General features: G+C 37.3%; 1 protein-coding gene across 3 annotated transcripts in view; it reads left to right on the top strand.

The window, feature by feature from the left end:
• Window positions 1-17916, top strand: part of LOC136865960 (sister chromatid cohesion protein DCC1) — a 154041-nt gene that overhangs the window by 108371 nt on the left and 27754 nt on the right. For 2 of the 3 annotated variants that reach the window (XM_068224957.1, XM_067142531.2), the window contains exon 9: window positions 7753-7876. The exons of the other annotated variant lie outside the window; for it this stretch is intronic. The gene's annotated coding sequence lies outside the window, so the exon portion shown is untranslated. Of the gene's footprint in view, window positions 1-7752; window positions 7877-17916 lie in introns of those variants that run through there. 3 annotated transcript variants of the gene reach the window in all.

The raw sequence follows: 17916 nt of genomic DNA on the forward strand, positions 1-17916 counted from the left end.
ACATTGAATGAACAAAAATAAAGCATTGTGGACTGTGAAATTATTTTCAAATATTGCAGTAGAAATACGAGCACCCTCTCAACGATCCCATGAAAAACCAGCAAATCCAAGTGTCAATTTCTGCCTCGGAAATGTAAAATCTGAAGATTTAACGGGTCTACACTCCGAATTCTTAGACTTCTCTCTACTTATCTAGCAGGTAGTCACTGTATGCTGCACATACGGCTTACTAATTTCAACTGTTTGACCAGTAATATCTTTAAGAACGTAGATGTGAAAATGTCAAAAAGAACTTACCTCTTTTTTGCACATTTTGCAGAAGAGAATTTGCCCGTCAGTAGAAAACGAGTCAGGGTCTTCCTTTGCACATCGTCGGAGTAAAACACTCGGAGATTCCTTAACTTTAGGCATCGCGTACTTAGAAATCACAAGAACTCGATAGGTACGTACGGATAAAGTTACGAACTGAGAACTGAGAGTAGAATGCAGAAACTTCACTTGACCGAGTCGGATCTTCCACCACTTCATGGGAAAAACCACCTAAACAATACTGGTTCCCAAAATAGATACACCAGTAAAATACCTCACAATGCAAAGTGAAAGGATGCTTGGGGCTTCCAGAGCTTATCTGACTAGTTGTACTCTAATCCGGCAGAAGCCAGTTAGGATGTGTGAATGACCTCACTAAGGTTAAAAACCTGCGGTTTTATTATTTACGCCTTAAGGATGGTCAGGGCCCAAATTCCGAGGGGAATTCAAAGAAAAACAAACTATTTAGACAAAAACCACAAGAATATTCATTTATAAGCTTCTTTCTGAAAACCGCGGTTTTATGCATTTTTATGCTCGATAAATTTAGATTCTATTTGTCCCAGAGAGATGAAAATACACTGAAAAGCTTCTTTCAATGTGTACTATTCAGGAAAAAAATATGCTATTATGCTCTAATCTGAGCCCTAGTGATCAGCATTTATGGATTAAAATTGAGGTTGCCCATGGAAAAAAATGCATCAGTATGTTACTGAGGATTACGTGAAGCCTGTGGTGAGAGTGCATTACCGTATAGGACGCTTGCACGATGGGTCAAGGCATTTCGTGTGGTCGGAATGAGACTGCAGATTTGCACCGTACAGGTCGGCCGTCCATTCCTCAAGATCAGATTGATATCATGAGTGGTATCATTTCCGTAGACCATCGATAGACTGTCCTGACATGGCGTATGTACTCCAAGCCAAGGGCACCCATACCCGGGGGCTAGGTGGGGCCGCGGCCCTCCTCTAGCTCTCAGGGAAGGCAAAAATCTAGTGTAGTCACGTGTTTTCCTTTCAAGAAAATGATTTAAAAGTCAGTATTACGTAAAGGCAACAGAGAACGCCTTGCCAACGCTTCCCTGCGGTTTTCTGACATTTGGCTAAAGGTAATAGACTTTGCAGATGACTGCATTGAAAGAATATAATGCAAATGTACTTTTTAGTTCATTAAATATTGCTATAACTTTATTTACAGCCCTTGTATTTGTTTCATTTTTCATTATGTGTCAGACCTAATTTATGTTTATTTCCATCTCTGTTGACCATGTTTCTTTCCTGCCTGTCCTCTCTCTTCTTAGCTCTAGCTCTCTTATGGCCGGTTTCTGGAATGACAGTTGTTTGTAGATGCGTAGTTATCAGTGACTTAATGTGGTGATACGTTTAAAATTAGTTTCCGAAACAACGGTTATCGGCTTCTTCACAGTTATCTGCGCAACCAATGGTAACTGCAGCTAGTGCTGTGGTTTCTTCTATGTTAGAACTGATTCCAACAAATACTGATAGGAAGCACCACTCCATACAGTTTTGTACAAGGTCTTATATTAGTTTCGTAAACATTAGTAAGTGATAATAGACCGGTTATAATATATTTGCAGTCGTTCATTGTAGTTTTAACGTGCTTGGGTGTGCTGGAGTCCACAATATTTCGGTCAGCATGTTTACTTCCACGTTATCACTGGCTTTAGTCACTGATTCCACTTGTATGGTGTCATCTGAATACCTAATAAAAGAAATAAATAGTGTGCAGAGGAAAGCAGCAAGATTTGTAACAGGGGATTTCAGGAAAAGAAGTAGTGTATCAGAAATGTTAGAGGAACTTGGGTGGGGAAACTTTAAGTAAGAGAAGGGAGAAAACTAGACTTATAGGATTATATAGAGCATATACAAGAGAAGAAGCATGGGGAGAAATCCGTGAGAGGCTTCAGTTGGAAAAATAATTATATTGGCAGAACTGACCACAAGTATAAAAGTAGAAGGAATTTTAGCAGAAGCGATTGGGGTAAAATTTCATTCATTGGGAAGGGCGTGAAGGAGTGGAACAGTTTACCAGGGGTAGTGTGTGATCCTTTTCCAAAATCTGTACAGATATTCAAGAAGAGAATAAACAGCAACAGAGAAAATAAGTGAAATGTTAGAAGGCATTCGACCAGTGCAGGCTATTGTAAATAAAAAATGTGTGTGAAAATATTAATTCCATTCTCTGGTCCATGGTGTTTGGACAGCCAAAGTAGGGGACTGCCTGTAGGGGTGAAGTACAGTGGGGACTTTGAGGGCCCTGGGACCGCTAGGGTAGCTGTGAAGGCCCTTCAGGAACTCTGAAAAGTGGTGGCAAAAGGGGCTCTGGTTAAGATGCAGCAGGTCGTTATGCTACTTAGGTTCCAAAATGGGTTTTAAAAAAAAATAAGTAAATAAATTCAATGTAAATTTTAATCTTATACCAGTTGTATAGTATTATTTGAAGTAATTCCACATACTGTATATGAGTTGACTATGTTTGTAAGTATAGGAGATATTATAAGTAGAATTTTGTAAACAATATAAATTTATTAAGGATGAGCTGTTTGTTTAATAGAAAAAATTGTTAGCGTAAATTGTATATTATTGTAATCTAGAAAAATTTTCTTCTCTTGTTAATTTAAAATTTAGTGCTTGACAATAATGTATTTTAGTGTACCATTTGCCACCGAGGTAGATACCTCATTTGCAAATAAAGAGATTTTGATTTTGATTCGATCTGTCCCAGCTGTTTAGAGGTTACAATCTCCTCGGAGCATGACACCTCTACTGTAGATGTATCTTCCAATACGGGAAATGAATCGTCGAATAAAATGTGGAACTCAAATCAAACGGATTTCCATCAGGCTCAAATTGATCTTTCATTGTAGCTATAATGATAAGATCTCTTTCGTCAGGCTTTGAATCAAGAGTCCTACCAACAGTTAGTGAACACCCAATCTAAAATTATGGAGTATTTACCATTAAGATTTACATTTGTACTAAATAATAAATACCTTAGATACCGGTTTGCATTTAATATAAGCCTGCTGAATAATAAATATCGATTTTTCATTACTTTTTTTAATGTTGTTATATCCTTTAACCGGTGATGTGAGGTCTCATAGACTCCCAATAAACCTAAAACGTGTGGACTTATTTAATTAAAAATCTTGCAGGGAGCTGTATTTTGTTACCTTCTTATCTGTGTCAACACACTTCACGCCCTGAGTCAGGGTTAGCTCGCTACATTCGATTGAAATTGTTAAATGGACTTCACGTCAGCAGTTACGAGAATATTTTTGTCAATGCATGTTGCATGGTCAGTGTAAGTAAAACATCTCAAATTACTAGTCCGTTGCAGCTATTAAGAACTACAAATTCTCAGTTTGAGAAGTACATTAGGGAACTACCAAAGAAAAATTTAGTGATATGGCTATTTTCTTTTGGCTATTGGCAATCGCAGTTTGTAATGCTTTTGTGTTGTTCAAGTTGTGCCATGAAAGCCTGGAAAAAAAATGGAATTGGAATTCTTGAATGGTTTGGCATCTGATCAGGTCAAATTACATGTCAAAGAAGAATGATAAATGAGTGAGTGAGCGAGTTCCCAAAAGATACGAGCAGAAATAAGCAACATTTTGCACGTAAGACTCGGCACAGAGATATGGAAAAAAACTGAAGAAATGACAATCTTGCCGTACATGTCCAGCATCCTTGAAGAGAAAAACAATATATGCGTGTTTTAAGTTGGAGTTTTTGGTTTGTTTGCAATCTACTAAAAATCTGCAACAGTTGCAGCAAGAACAAATGGATATCGCAGCATCAGTGCAGAACTTCAGTGCGGGAATGGAAGGTTCCAAAGTGTGTTGCACGTTTTCATTTATGTGATTATGCTCCTTTACGCTTATTGTGTTCTAGATCGGTTCAAAGTGATCTGTTTGATAATTGCTGTGTATTTTTATAATTTTACTGACGACAACGATCAAGGTAAAATTTAAGATGATGTCTGCGTACTGTCAATAAGAAAGAAGGGGAAATATATCTTTGCATTATTAGATCATACATATTGCACCCGTCATGCCGGGCTCAGCTCGGCCGGTGAGCGAGGATCTCCAGGGGGTAGATCGTTCGCTTATCGGCTGTGCGAAAATTTAAAGTGCAGGGATAGATGATGAACTAGTGGCAAATGAGAGAAAGCTAAATAGGTTTCACACATTTATTACAACTACTGCTCTTCTCAAATTCTACAAATAATTTACAAAATCTAGGGATTTTCATATGACTTGTCTTCTTTTATGTCTCTACCAACATGGACACTCCATCGATAAATGGAACAGCAAATGCCTGAGTCTGTAAATATAATATTTAGATTTTTAGTTGAAAATTAATTAAATGATTAATAATAATTAATTTGAGATTATCTCTTCCATTAATAATTAAATGATTTGAAAATAAAATTTCCTTCCTCAATGGACTTAACTTAAATCAAGTTCGAAAATGATCATTTTCACTCCTTTCTGAAAATTAAATAAAAAAATTTCTCCCATGAAATTATGGTTAAATCGACTCCCTTGACCTTTAAATTAGTTAATAAATTCTCTTTCATAATTATTCAGGAGTTGATCTTCACACAATAATTTGGAATTTGACATCGTGTTAACCTACATTTACCCATTGATTGAAAATAATTAGCTATATTACTCTTACAACTTGTATTTTGTGAGTTCAATCCACTGACATGGCCTATCTACTTATTTATATGTATTCGCTAGTTAAGACCCTACTCTTTCTTAAAAACGAATAAAATTCACTAAGGTTTAAATTCTGTCAAATAGTGAACCACTAAAGTTGGCATAAAATTGGCCAAAAAATCCACGAAACAGCGAAGATCATCATCACAAATATGGACTGTAAAATTACAATAAGCAAAATACAGACAAATCACACACACTACACTCACACAAAGATACACGGAAATATTATATACATATTTACACGAATGCTAGCCCTTGATTATTATTTTCATGTTTAGTCAAAGTCAGGGAAAATATTCTCATGATGACAATATCGTGGGGACTTCCTCTCATCAACTTGAGATGTGATAGAGCAATGATTATCACTTTATTGAAGAACTCAGTCATACGACGATGTTCAGGGAAAATTTACGAGCAAAAATCATCCGAAAATCATCGACAAAATTGCCTAAACACAGGTCAGAATTAACATTCCGCGCACGCGGTTCATGAGCTGCGATATTTATTTTTACCTCTCCACCATAATTGTGGCTCTCAATTAATCTGCGCTCACAACGAAGAAATTACGTCAGGTAACATATTTTCTTCTTAAATTGACTCAATAATGGATGCACAACTTATCTGCTAAATTCAATAATATCCATCTACCAGTCAAATAATTATAATAGCACAGCTAAAATATATAAATGTATCGGTCAGATACTGCCATTTCCCAGGCCTAAATTAATATAAATGAGCGCACATCAACCTTATTCAATAATAATTATTATTATGCTCATGACCTTAGGTGTTCTTTTACGCGATAATTAGGTTAATTTATTTTTATTATTATTATTATTATTATTATTATTATCCCTGGCCGCGCAAGATCATACATGCGGAAGCTACTGCACAACAATATCTCAGATGACTATCGCACTCGGAATCCAACCATACGTCGTATAATCGAGGAACGAATTCTGATATAATGGAATCCACGAAATTACTGTCCCATCTGATCTCAATTCAAGTATAAAAATTATTCAAATAGTCCTAGTTTAACGTTGAGGTCGTATTACTTTTATCTCTCCTGCCACAATGAACTCGGGACAGTTGAAACATTTCTCGATGACATTCACTCAAACAAGCTAATAGATTCAAATACACACACTCATTCCCAAACTACCTTCACCAAGAAAGAAGAGGCGGAAAAAATTCTAACTAATAGAAATTCTTCTAAGCAAATAAGTAGAGGCTATATCATTACACTTTACATTTACAAATAGGAAGAAAGAATAACAATGTTTAAATATTACTTGGTGGTGACTGTCGATCGTAGAACTCGGGCTGATGACCTAGTGCATTATCACGTTACGCACCATCGATCCTGGTCTCGCCCGTCTGAGCTGCTTTACATTCTACTCGTTCATTGAGGACATGCTGGCGCGCTGGAAATCACACCATTCATATCGTAGGAAGACAGGCATCCTGACTTGCACTCGAACCAATGATCTCCTCTGTAGAAGTTCTTGCGAAAGCTGAAACTGAAAATTAAGTCTGAGACAAGTCCAAAACACACACCGTTGTTTGACGAGATGGAAAAGCAACTTATCTTTTAATGTCTTCAGTTAATTGTAAGTAGAATCCGTGAATGTCTGAACTGCTGTCTGCAACAAGTTGGAAGCTCTAAATAAGACGAAGTTCCCCAGTAAGCAAAGTGCGTCTTCTCACGTCTGTAGTTGAAGTCAGAATAATTCTCCACTCGTCGCATTCAGAGGTAGAAAATTCAGAGTAAAGTTTCCTTAGGAAAATCCATAATTCACCGTCTTAAGACAGGGGTGCGTCTTTTCATTATACACGATTGGTCACTTCATTAACTTCACACCAAATTGATCACTTGATTGGCTGCCATAGTCAGACGTCATATACCTTTACTAATATCGATCGAGCACTTGACACACATTTCGCCTGATCACGTGGTATTCACGGCTGATTTGAAGGTTACTTGGCTAGCGGTATCTGCTCTCTCCCTCTTGCTCGCCCTTGGCTGGGATTTCCGTACACCTGATGACTGGTTCTAGTCGACTCGACGTGCTAAAACTCCCTTCCTGGTTCACGAAATAATGTTCCAATTTACAGTAGAAATAAAATATTCTCCAGTAAATGATTTTTACCACTTTTGAAGGGGACAATATATTCATATTATGAGAGATTATTACATGTTGAATCAGATTGATTTAGATGACTGTGTACGTATTTGCCAATCATTTTTCATTGTAGAAAACTTCTGTTAGTAAAAGTAACTAGATATTACTAAAATAACCCTTAAAATATTTGCGGAGAGACATCTATTGGAGGACGAGAGATACTAAACATGACGATAACTGTACTCTTTATTACCAGGGCTTATAAATCTGGATTAAAGTTTCTGGAAACTCATTAAAGTTAACAGCGCAGTTAAAGTTACAAGCATGTTTAGTTAACTCACAGGTAACAATGGTGTACCAGAAACCGGCCATTATACCCCTGTCACTGAAAAAATGTATGTGTTTCTAGTGTGACCTTCAACTGCTAACAAACAAAAAAGTATTTTTTTAGAATATTTGCCAATTTGATAAATGATGTACTATTCATGTTACTGTTACTTTATTTACTCATTGCATACACTTGTATTTGTTTCCACTATATCTGTCATAACTTTATTTTTGTTTCAGGAGATAAGAAGAAATTTTGGCTATTGAAATATTATGTATTATATTGTACACTATCCTTAAATTTTTCATATGTATAGTTTAGCTACATTATTGAAACCAAATAAATAATCCATTGTTACCTTCATCTTACTATCTTACTATACTTAGCCTAGCTTTGCTTATCTTGACCAAGCAAGTGGCTGCATGGTTTGGGTCACGTAGCCATCAGCTTACGTTCGGGAGATAGTGGGTTCGAACCCCACTGTTGGCAGCCCTGAAGATGGTTTTCCGTGGTTTCCCATTTTAACACCAGGCAAATGCTGGGGCTGTACCGTAAGACCACAGGCGCTTCCTTCCTGCTCCTAGTCCTTTTCTATCCCATTATCGCCATAAGACCTATCTGCCTCGATGTGACATAAAGCAGATTGTAAAATCTATACATATCTTATCTGACTCCTAGTCAGTGTATCACTGTGATAGAATATGCTTAAGTTCTCATTCCCATTTTATTTCTAAAAGACGTATGCGTATTTATATGATATATTACATGTAGTGGGTTACTTATTAGCTTGTTCAAATTTTTAAGAATGTAAAAATCAATCAAACATGATGGGAAACAATATTTAAAGTAGGTGAGAGGAGGGATCCTTCCTTTATTCCTGCCAGGGAACGACCAACCCACTCCTAGTAGTAGTTTTTACTTTTCTGCAGTAATTTCCTGTGTTCCTATTGGCTACAGGGCGGTTCCTATATTCTCTGATAGAGCTCGCATCATATCTGGCCCACTGCTTCCACATTCCATGAAAACAGTGAAACCGCAGGGTTCGAAAGTGACGTGTCATGGCGTGTGACAGTTATAGTTATGTTCTTCATGGCATAATTATATTAACTACTGAAAAAGTGAGATTAGATGGTCTTGTCAATAGCCAATAGTGTCACGGGCGATACTAAAAGCCTGTGAGCCACTTTGCAGCTCTAATCAGGGGGCTATCACCCCTGGGCTCCCATTCCTTGTCTTATCACTCCCCTAAAGAAATGAATTTCATTTTATGGGTCCGTATTGAACTTTGATTAAACCAAATAAAATACAGTAGAAGTCCGTTATAGCGAGAATTCATAACGTCGAAAAATTTACTCGCTATAACGGATTTTCGTTATATCCGATTTTTATAAAAGTCGGAAAACTCTTCCTGCACTTTAAAATCGGTATGAAACGGCAATCAGATTGTTCAAAACTTGCGTTTCCGCAGATGATATCCACACTACGGCTTACTTGTTAGTTATTTTTCGTAATCCGATACTACGTGAAACTGTAGTTTAATTTCATTCTGAAAAAAATATAGTACCGTATTTCTCCGAATCCAAGATGAACCTCACTTTTTCTTCAAAAAATTTAAATCAGGCTCAAAAAGAAGTTTGTAAAATCATATGAATGCCTTGTTGTACAGTAGGCCTACGCATTTGTAGACTATTTTTAGACGCCGAACATTGACTTTCGTCACGCCGTATTTCTTTTCTTTTTTTGTGGCTGCACAATTATTATTTATTTCTGCGGGTTGAAGGACCATTAACTTAACATTGGCATCATAATACCGAAGAGAACTCGCTGAAACTTTTCCGGCAATACTTATTCCAGCGTCTCTACAATACAACGATCCATCAGGAAATTATTCTTGCAGTCTATAAAACTGTTACTTTTACGCCGCGTCAGATATAACCGGCTACCGCTACACGCACGTCTCGCTTGTCGGGTTCGGCCAAATTCAGCGGCTAGCGATGTATAGGCCCGCGAACGTTGAAAGTCAACGAACGAGTTTATTGCGCCACGGTATACCCTTGCGTTTTTCGTGCACATACCTCGCAATTTCATCTTCGACTTCTTTAAAGCGCCCTTGTTGCGTACCACTGAATGCATTTTTTGTGCAGTACGCATGTTTTTAGCTCTTTGTCTTCACGCTAACGCCAAATATTGGCTTTAGTTAGGCCTATGCCGTATTTTCTTGCGGCTGCACAATTATTCCACATTTCCGAGTGTTTAATAAACATTAATTTAAAATTGGCGTCATAATTTCAACTAGAACCCGTTGAAAATTTGCCGGCAATACCTTTTCCACGTACCGGTATCTTTACAATACGACTATCCATCACGAAAATATTCCTGCTGTCTATAAAACTTAATTTTACTAAGCGTCAAGTACAATAGACGCGTTATGACTCTGCCACTGTGTAGCCATGGCTTTTCTAAGAATTCGAAGGGTCGCATGTTTTGATGCCATTCTGCAGATTTGAGAAACACACAGGCACTGTACAACCGGTTGTCACGGCTAGCGATGTGTAGTAAAGAGGTGGTCGTTTATTGTCAACGAGTTCTATGCGTGAGTGAAAAAAGCAGCGTGGTTACCGCGGTAGTTGCCAGTGGTATCCATTAACTTACTGTTAGGCCGCAAATGCAACAACTCTTGAGTTTTCGCATGAGATTCTGAGAGAAAAAAGTCTTAGATTCGGAGAAATACGGTATTACTCCAGAGATTTCTATGGCAAACACCTCAGCTTTCTTCTTCAAACAGCGTCACCTAACCTAACCGTATATGTAGCCTATCATGAAAACATACCTGAAACGCATGTAAAGAAATAACCTCCTCGCCAAAAATGTACGTGTAAATAGCCGTAACTAGACGCGGGAAGATATGAAATATCATCTGAAATCAGTGATGAACTCTTCCATATCTTAAGGTGTATCACATTCTTACTTAATTTCCGTATATAACAATAAAATGAAGATATCGTTTACTTCAGTCTTTATTTTTAACGAGCTAACAACTGCTATCGGCCACGTTATTTACGCATTTATTACGAAAACGTATTATCGATGGGTATTACTGATCAACTCCAACATCGCCTTTGAATGTAAACGAGAGAGCTCGCAAATACACAAAGTGAGAAAACTATACCGTACCGAAGATGATCGATCGATTTTTTGTTTTTTTTTTTTTTTTGCAAACGTTTCAGTTTTCTTATTCAAACAGCGTCACAAATCCTAACTTAACCGTACTATACGTACGATGAAAACACACTTCAAGTGCCAGTAGAGAAATTATACCTTTCTCGCTATACATTTTCATACTAGCCTTTTCGTAAATTAACCAGACACGACAAAATATAAACTAACCTCTGAAATCAATTAAGCACTCTGCCATATCTCGAGGTGTATTCCATTCTTACTTAATTGCAGAATTTAGCCTCAAAATTGAACGTTCGTTTAGTCAGCCTTAATTTTTAACGAGTTAACAACCGTTATCAGACACGTTATTTACGCATTTATTACGAAAATATGTTCTCTTTCATTTCGAATTTTATTTACGGAACAGCTGTCGACGGATATTACTAATCGACTCTGACATCGCCTTCGAATCTCGACGAGAGAAATTACTAGTGCGCATAGCGAGGAAACGATGCCGAAGGTAATCGATCGCATGCAAGATCATCGCTGGGGTGCATAAATATCGGTAACGGAAAAAATCGCTCGTAATAACGGATGCGCCAGTGGTAGGGTTCTCGCTGTAACCGAAGGACGATACACAGTTTAATATAGGAATTTTGAAGGGACAGAAAAAGTCATCGCTATAACGGAGTTCTCGTTATATGTCACACTCGCTATAGCGGAATTCTACTGTAATAAGTGAGTTATTCCACCTTTTCAATACAAATTAAATTGTGTTCATTAATTACACATTTAATGCGACTAGTTTATACCTGTTCAAAGGTCATCTTCAGCCATACCGCGTGTAGAACAAAGTATTTGAAACAGTTGTTTTAAAGATGGTCTTAAAACCTATAAGTTTGACACTATGAAAAATTGTTTATAAAATTTCCTTATAGAATTTTTATATAATTTATTGTAAGAAATTAGTTTACTTAGCTGTAGGAATATATATGTTGACTTCCACAAGAACACAGGTGTGGTGTACCATGGTCAAAGTCTCTTAGTATGGCAAACGTAGACCTCCAGGGCAACTCTGAAACAAAAGTGGAAAGGCCACAGCACCACCAGAACAACCATAATCCAACTACAGCACAATTATCTAGAAATACAATACGCCATTACAGGAGGTACCGGTATCCCGTTACAAATATTTGCAAGGATAATTTTAGAAGGAGCAAGAAATAGGTTTACATAATTGAGTACATGCCCACAAATGAAGAATATTTTTTTATCTTTCAGTTTTCAAAGCAAGGTTATGTTTCATAAGGTCAGTCAATTAAACGGTACATTCCCCTTAGAAGGTTTCATTCTAGAATAATATTTACGAAGGGTAATCCCTGGATGTAACAATTTAAATAAATTTCACAACAGCATGGAGTAGGTTTGGCTGGCATAAATTCAGAGCCAACAATAGCCCAAAATATTTAATCATACACAACAACCTTGCAAGTCTGTGTCTTCACGACATAGCTTATGCACAACCACAAAATATTTTAGAAATACTTCACATGCAAGCCCAGACTGTATGGATCTCACCAAGTGCATAATCGAACAAGACTAAACAGAAGGGCCTCACAAGAATAAGGGGAACCAAATCAAAGCACACTTCACAGGAATAGTAGAATATGTGAGAAGGTAATTGGACAAGATTACATAAGTGATGACAGAAGGAGACATGCACACATACTATACCACATGATATGACACAATCTGAGCCCCAACATGGCACATAATTTTAAGAGAACCCCTAAAATTCCGCAGTAACAATAAATTTTTCCAAAAAACAAGGTTCAAATCCACATCATGAACACAACACTTACTCCAAGAACCCCAAACAGATGAGAGATACCTACCATGCCTTACCCACCAAACAATGAACAATCAGAAGAGACGTTGCACCATGGTTTTAAAAGGACATCGAATCCTCAGCACAACTCCCCTTAATACATTAAATACCAACTAGGGTAAGGAAACCACCAAAACACCAATCACACTCAAGAACACACAAGGAATACCTCAAAGTTGGGGCAACCCCAGGAAAAAATTAAGGTAATCATGAAGTAAGCAGTACATCAAGGATATGCACAATGAAAAACTCGAAGAATATCACCAAACAGCACATACCATGTAACCCAGAAATGGACATCACCAGCAGTCGTTTTTCAAAAATATCAGCTATAACCTTCATCGGAACATGCCAGATCCCAAAATTGGATGAACATACCAACTACATAGGTACCATAAACTATAATACCAAGATTCCAAAAATTTGATCAAATTTTACTGGAATTAATATCCAAAGGACAATAATATGTAAATACAAGTTTCACAGAGAGGGATCAGTAGTACAGAGTGAATGAGATATTTCTTACCTATTGACATGGGTACGAAAGAAACCACATTTCTGTGGCAGATTTTCACAGAAAATTGTAACTGGTACGCACAAATGGCGGTAGGAGGGGTGCAAGAAGAAGGAAGAACATTTATAACAGCAAATTGGTAGGAGAAAAAAGAAGAAAGGCAATCTTAAGTCCATAGGTAAGCAATGTACGTCCAATTATGTCCAGGAAGGAAAACAGAAGGAGATTAGGTGGGGATATTTAGAATTCCATGGGTGTACAAGAGCGCTCAATGGTTAATCCACACGAAATCTACTACAACTATCACCAATCCAAGAAATAATGATGAAAAACAACCTATTACCTGAATAAGATACCACAGGCAGGCCAGGATTAAGGAATACAGTAGCTACAACCCCACGGAGAAACAGAACAAGCAGAAACAGCGAAGGGTATTAAACAAGGGTTCAGATGGAAAATGAAGGCAATGTGTGGGTTGGTATTCTCCTAACTAAATTGAATGAACTGTGTGACTATATTACAAACCAGGCGATCCGATACAATTTAAGTAAGAACCTAATGTTCCATACCGAAACGGACCGAATTCGAAATGAAGTCAGATTCCAATGCATACCCAAGAAATGACAGTTGGCCTTAGTGGGACACGGGGGAAACCCTGGACTAAAAATAAAGTGAATTACCTCATATATGAGTCGTCCCATACCGTCCGTAATAACCTTGCCTAACACTAGGCATCAAGGTTAGATAAAATATACCAGTCGTGACATGGGTAAACGATGACAAATGGCAAGTCAATGCAAAATATCAAGGTCAGTAATGAAGATCCCATAATCGACAAGACTAACATCAACCGAACCCTCCCCCTGCCAAGGTGCACGCCAGATAAAATAAACATACCCAAAAAACACATCTAGTACCATGATATGAAATTAAATGAAATAACCCAACACAATGGTGATTACATGTCAGAATATGAGTGCGGAATAGAAAAATTAGGCAGGAAGAACACTTACTGAGCACCAGAACATTAAGAGAAGAAAATTTAAGACACCATAAGCAATAGGATTTCAAGAAAAAAAATTTAGAGAGGGTCCTAACTCGTGATCATGTGCAGACAAGAACATCACCAAACACAGTACAATTAAGGCTGAGACTATCACCAATAACACTATCACAAAATACCAGTAACGGTTAACTATAATAAATGTTTAAAATAAAGACCAAAGATAAAAATCAAAACAAAAATTTCACAGGGGCATAAGCAAAATTTTCCACTAGAACCAGCCCCAAAATTATAATAATAATTCATGAAATAGTTAACAAGGATAATTACAGGTCACTACAAGATTACACACCTATACATGCAACCAATCAACCAGGTACCTTACCAACATGACACAAGAGGTAAGAAAAAGGTAAGAAAACCCACCAGAGTGTCAGACGCATCACCCAGAATAAAACCAAAAACCACAAATAACCAACAGTAACATTAGGAACATGTACCAAACCATTCACAGGTAAGAGGAGTAATTATCCTCAATACATTCCCCAAACAGACTTAAAACCAAGTTCTACTAATATATAGAAGCAGAAGGTAAGGGTAGGTTCAAACCAGTACCTCATAACACAAGGCGTAACTAGTAGGACACTGAAAATGGTGTATTTTGCATAATGTATCACGATTCAAGGACAACATTTACAAGAAGAGAAAAAGAATATAAATGTACCAAAACAAAATAAGCAGAGATCAAAATGCTGAAATAAATGGCATGGTAAATAAATTTAGTAAAGGCATCTCGACATAAATTCAGGCAGCTGCTAATGAAACATAATGTGAGTTTAGGTCAAAATAAAACACTATGATATACTTCAATAAGGGTGATATTTCCAGATGTTCACCAGACTGCATAGATGACACACTGACTAAGTTGGTAAAATAGGGAAATAACGTTGGTTAGATCCACATAGTGTTTCAATAAGAAAAACACCTAAACAAGGTTATGAGAACAAGGAGAACAAAGAACACAAATTACTAACTTAATATCAATAATAAATTAAAATTTAAGAGCACAGACTTACTTGTTGTCATTTCTGCAGGCTAAGGAAGAATCAAATTTAATAGCAAACCCTTAAAACATTTGATGTCCACCAAACCAACTCCAGAGGAATTAAATCAAGATAGCACCAACAAATCATCATCGATACTCAATGCGTTGTGTTAGTAGGTGGAGAACCCAAGACACGACATCAAAATAAAACAAATAGCATTAATAGAATGCACCAACCAAGACAACAAATAAATAAAATACATTAACAAATAAGGAATTTAGCATTTACAATACACCCATAAATGATGATGGAAATTAATACAATTTCAACAATTAGACAGATACACAAATGTTAACATTTACAATCATGCGTTTTTAATTTGAGAAAGGTGAAATCTGCTAATCCGATTATCCTCGTCGTACCTACCAAAACAGATCCAGGAGAGAGAAACTCCAAAAAGGCACAAGGTCCTCTGTAACGAGGTGATAGCTTAGCAGAAAAATTATTAGGAGCAGAACTTTGGTAGTACCGTATGTTTTAACATAAACTTAATCGCCAACAGAAAGCTTGGTGGCTCTCCGTCCTTTATTATATTGTTTTTCAACTTCGTCATATGAAACCTTGAATGCTTTCCAAGCTTGCTTCCACACCTTGCTTATCTCACCAGCATCGATCTTTTCAGGAAGAAGATCATTAATTGACCACAAATTGGTAAGAGGGGTATTAGGAGAAAAGGTAAACATTAATGAAAAGGGGGTCTTCTTATGGGATTCATGTATAGCAGAATTGAAAGCAAATGCCAGCCAATGGAAGGCAGTATCCCATTTAGCTTGGTCAAAATGATATGCAATCAAGGCAGCTTTAAGGTTCCGATTGACACGTTCAGAAAATGAAGCATTTTGATAGTATGGAATGGTAGTGATGTGAGCAATAGATAAGTCGAAACAAAATTTGCACTATAATTGACTTTTGAAACATTTGGCATTATCAGAGACCAAAATCTTACAGGTGCCAAAGGAGGAAAAAAATTGTTGGAGACAGTTGATTGTAGTTTGGGAGTTAGCAACCCGAGTAGCGAAAATCCAGGTAAAACGGGTGAATCTGTCAACACATACAAGTGCAAATCTGGAACCGCGTGAACTACGGGGGAATTGACCCACATAATCAATAAACAACTTTTCCATTGGTCGTTGAGCTTGAGATGATGATAAGAGGCCAACGTGTTTATTAAGGGAAGGTTTGCTAATGGAACAAATTTTACAATTCTTAATCCTTTCTCTAATTTCACTATCCGTTCCTTTCCAAATGAAATGGTTTCTGATCCTTTCTCTAGTTTTGAAAACTCCAGAATGAGCACCTAAACCAGATTCATGGTAGTAAACCCACAATTCTACGATGAGAATATTATATTTTATTTTCCCAATATTTATTTCAAATAAGTTACTTGTTTGAGAGCGGCCATGTTTGCATTTCATGAGTCTGGCTGTCTCGTGCGAACGAGCTTCCCGTGTCGAGTCGACCGCAAGCTCGTGAAACACCGGGACACTTCGGTGGACTTCGAATATTCAACAATTTTTCAAATTCAAGGAATTCTTCGTAACGAGAGATTTTGGCAACACAGTAAATCCAGAAATAAGGAATCTAAATTATTCTTAAACCCTACGCGAAGACAGAACCCACAGGATAAATATAAATGTATTTAAGCCTAGAGACGAATCCGCGTCCGATCCGCGGAATAGCGACACGTGCCAAGGTCGAGGGATGAAGAAAACCCGCGAAACGCCCGGGCAGAAATAATTTATTTCGCCTGTTGCGAGTATGGGAAAATTATGAAATTAACACTGAAATAAATCGTAAGTCTGTACTAAGTTATGGAACAAATTTCAGGAAAATTGGTCTATTGGATGCGAAATTAGCATATTAAACAACCAAGCTTCATGGTGTGAGTGTCGTCATCCCATAGAGTATAAAAGAAATCTCCCTCCGTATATTTGACAGTCTCTGTTTGGTTACTGGAGCGGCAGAGTTCGCGTCATTCGTCAGAGAAAAGTGTAAAAATTTGGTCTCCAAATAATTTATTACATGTTCGTGGCTATGGTTCAAATATACTGTTAGAAGTGGAAGATGATAGAAATTTTCTGAGCTGCCGCTAATGGAAACTTTGAAGGTTTAGAAGTAATTGAATTTCTCTCGGTATTCAGTGTGTGTCTGTTAAAGAGGAGTTTGAAGTTAGCTACTGTGTCTGGTTTCTTATCTGTTGGAACACCTGGCCGTAGTCGGGCGAGAAGGGGACAGTCTTTCGAACGCAGTGGACGTGATCAGTTGAGAAGAATGCTCGTCGCCTGGTAAATGTTTTAAAAGCGCGTTTTAGTGTTTTGTGTAATTTAAGTTACCTGTGTAAATATAAGAAGAAATCCCAGATAGCCATGGAAGGCTAAAAATAAACGAGGTTTGCTGGCTAGATGCAGCCAGAATCCAGGACGATGGCTACGATCGCAGGTCTGTGAATATTTTGTATCAATATTGTAGTTAGATGATTGTCTGTCCCTACCATTTTTCATTGCGTGTGTTGGGTTGATATTTTGTGATGATCAGGCGAAAGTATTATATTTCTGGTCAGCGTGTGAAAATCTTTAGTGTTGTAAAATTCACATCAAGAAACTATAAAATGCGACGTTTAAATATTGTGTTAATATTCTTTGAGATATTGTCCGAAGTGAGGAAAATTAGGAAGGTGATAATGATAACGTAGTCGTGGCGAATGTCTTAATTTCGAATATCGTTTGAATTCAG

This window comes from Anabrus simplex, chromosome 1, assembly GCF_040414725.1.
Source record: "Anabrus simplex isolate iqAnaSimp1 chromosome 1, ASM4041472v1, whole genome shotgun sequence".
NCBI lineage: Eukaryota > Metazoa > Arthropoda > Insecta > Orthoptera > Tettigoniidae > Anabrus > Anabrus simplex.